General features: G+C 37.1%; 1 non-coding gene across 1 annotated transcript; it reads right to left on the bottom strand.

The window, feature by feature from the left end:
* Positions 1–1,995: 1,995 nt before the first annotated feature.
* On the bottom strand, positions 1,996–2,102 carry LOC120106033 (small nucleolar RNA R71). The gene has a single exon (XR_005508266.1). It is a non-coding gene; the product is annotated as a small nucleolar RNA R71 (small nucleolar RNA).
* Positions 2,103–2,858: the final 756 nt, after the last annotated feature.

Raw genomic sequence — 2,858 nt, 5'->3', positions numbered from 1 at the left:
TTTTCTTCATGTATTTTCTTTAATCATCAATGGGATTTTAATGTTTTAGATTTGTGGTGCAGTAGATTGATAGAAATTATTTCAAACTTATATATTTCCTTTGATTTGTTATTTCCCTCGGGTATAACAGATGCTTAGAAATCCCTGTAGTTTAAAATAGAATTACTGTAATGCTGCCCATAAGACTGAATCTATTTTATTATGATTAATAGGTGATTTTAAGAAAAGCATGATGAAATGCTAGGCTGAATCCTGATGCCTTAGTTATATTTTTGTCAATCCGAATATTATTCAGCCTTTAGTTTTTTGTTCACTGTCAAATCCCTGTGAATTCGACCTCGGACTCACCGAGAATATTACTTTGCTACACCCTATACTTGGGGTATTCTACATTTAATTTTCCTTTTTAAAAGAGAAAGATTAAAGTTGTAGCAAGTTTTTAGCGCCGTTGCCGGGGATTTGCAACGTGCGAACGAGAACAAGGCTGCAAAATTTCAACTTTTACTTTTTGTTTCTTCAATTTTTCTTTATTTCTAACACAGCTGAAATTTCAAATCTTTTCAGATTCAAGGGTGACACAAGCAGGACCAGTAACGAGGAAGATCAAGATCACATTTTTGGATTTCCGGAGTGAACGAACTCCGGCCGTGAGTATTTAAATTAATTTTCCTATTTTGCTCATACTAGTCCTATTTTTCCTACATTAGAATTTTACTCTTGTTTAAAAAAAAATTAAAAAAAATTTATTAATTAAAATAATAAAATAATAAAAAAATAAATAAATAAAAAGAAAAAAAATTTTTTTAGCTAGTTTGCTTGATCAACTATTCAAATGCAATTTAATGTCATGACATAAAATGTTAAAATTTTCTTGATTGTTGCATATAGTATAAGGCATTTGCATAAAATAATCTAAGGGCTGAACCCATTAACAAGATAAGGTCGGGATTTCATCACTCGTCCTTAGCCCAAAAATCATCCCAGTGCATAAATATCCTAAGCCTAATTAAAATCAACTAGACGTTGGCCCCTAAGGATATTTGAGCTCAATAGGACGAAGACCACTGAAAGTTGCACCAATTTCGCTCTATGACCCCGGTCGATGTCTAGGCAAGCTTTGTCCCTCTAAGTGATTGAAGGGAGACAGTTTCTGTTCGAGAAAAGTGGGTTTTAAGTGGGACCTTTGCTATACGCATCGTGACCCCTCCACTTACCTGGGAGCTTACCTGGTCGACTAGGTTATTAGACCGGATTGGAGGCTTAAGTGTACTCTTCAAACCAGTTAGGAGCTGTCTAGAAATTTTTAGGAAAACATTAGAAATAAGGGTGCTATGCTTTGATACTGTTTGATTGTGAATAATTTTAGTAGCAGGGTGTCAATATTCATAGCTTTAGGTAATATTCATACTCATCCAAAACTCTAAAAATATATATATACAAAATAAATAAATAAATAAATAATAATAATAATAATTAAAAAAAAAAGTCGACTGGTTAATTGGTCAGTATATGCGGTTGTGGCAAAGGGATAAAACGAAAAGATTATTCCGAGTTGAATCTAGGGATAAAAGTTCAAATAATCAAATGGAAGATAATGGTAGTAATCAGGGAGATAATGAATTTCAAGATTACTTACCTATTAGAACGCTTCGTGATTATCTACAACCCACTAGGACCAGTACCCCATCTTGTATGGTTATTCCTACTACTGCGGGAGCTTTTGACATGAAACCAGGAATAATCCAATTACTCCCAAAGTTTCACGGACTTGATTCTGAAAGTCCCTATTTGCACCTAAAAGAATTTGATGAAGTGTATTCAACACTTCATTTCAATGATGTCACTGAAGAGGTAGTTAAGCTTAAGTTATTTCCTTTTTCTTTAAAGGAAAAAGCTAAGTCATGGTTACACTCCTTAAGGCCTAGGACCATAGCCACCTGGCAAGAAATGACAAGAGAATTTTTAAAGAAATTCTTTCCAATACATAAAACAAACACACTTAGAAGAAATATCATGAACTTCGCACAAAAAGATGGAGAAACATTTTTTCAGTGTTGGGAAAGATTTAAGGACCTTCTGCTTGCTTGCCCACATCATGGATATGAAATTTGGAGGGTCATTAGTTTCTTTTATGATGGTTTGTCCTCAAATATGAGACAATTTGTAGAAATGATGTGTAATGGTGAATTCATGAGTAAGGAACCAAATGAAGCCTGGGATTATTTTGATCTTTTAGCAGAAAATGCACAAGCTTGGGATACAACAGATAAAAATGAAAAATCTAAAATGGTACCTAATACAAAAGGAGGAATATATCTTATTAAAGATGATAATGATGTCAATGTAAAAATTGCTAATCTGACTAGGAAGGTTGAAGCCATGGAATTAAGCAAGGCTAATTTAGGAAAAGCACAAACTTTTGTTGAAAGTATATGTGGAATTTGTGAAAGTAATGCACATGTGACCAAGGATTGTCCTACAATCCCTGCTTTTCAAGAAGTGTTGCATGATCAAGCAAATTTCACCAATACTTATTGTTACGGGGGAATTTAGCCACCATGCCCCACGTGACCGGCACGCGCGCCCAGGAAGACTACGGCAGTCCCTTGATCCAGCAATCCGACCCCGAGTCGGATATCTTCGGCTCCGCAGCCCGACCCCGAGTCGGCTGCCCCCTGATCCAGTCATCCGACCCCGAGTCGGCAATCTCCCGACAACGACAGGCTGTTCCCCTGAGGCACGCCGCGGCCCCCTGCTCCACTACTCCCTGCAACGGTCGCATCCGGCGCTGCTCCACGATCCCCTGTAACAGCCGTACAAAGCGGAGCCCCACTACGCCCTGTCATGGCCGTACCCAG

This window comes from Phoenix dactylifera, chromosome 6, assembly GCF_051530095.1.
Source record: "Phoenix dactylifera cultivar Ajwa chromosome 6, Ajwa_hap1_PhDact_Kaust_v1.1, whole genome shotgun sequence".
NCBI classification, from domain to species: domain Eukaryota; kingdom Viridiplantae; phylum Streptophyta; class Magnoliopsida; order Arecales; family Arecaceae; genus Phoenix; species Phoenix dactylifera.
The sequence above is the reverse complement of the archived record's forward strand: the minus strand, read 5'-3'. Positions and strand labels throughout refer to the sequence as shown.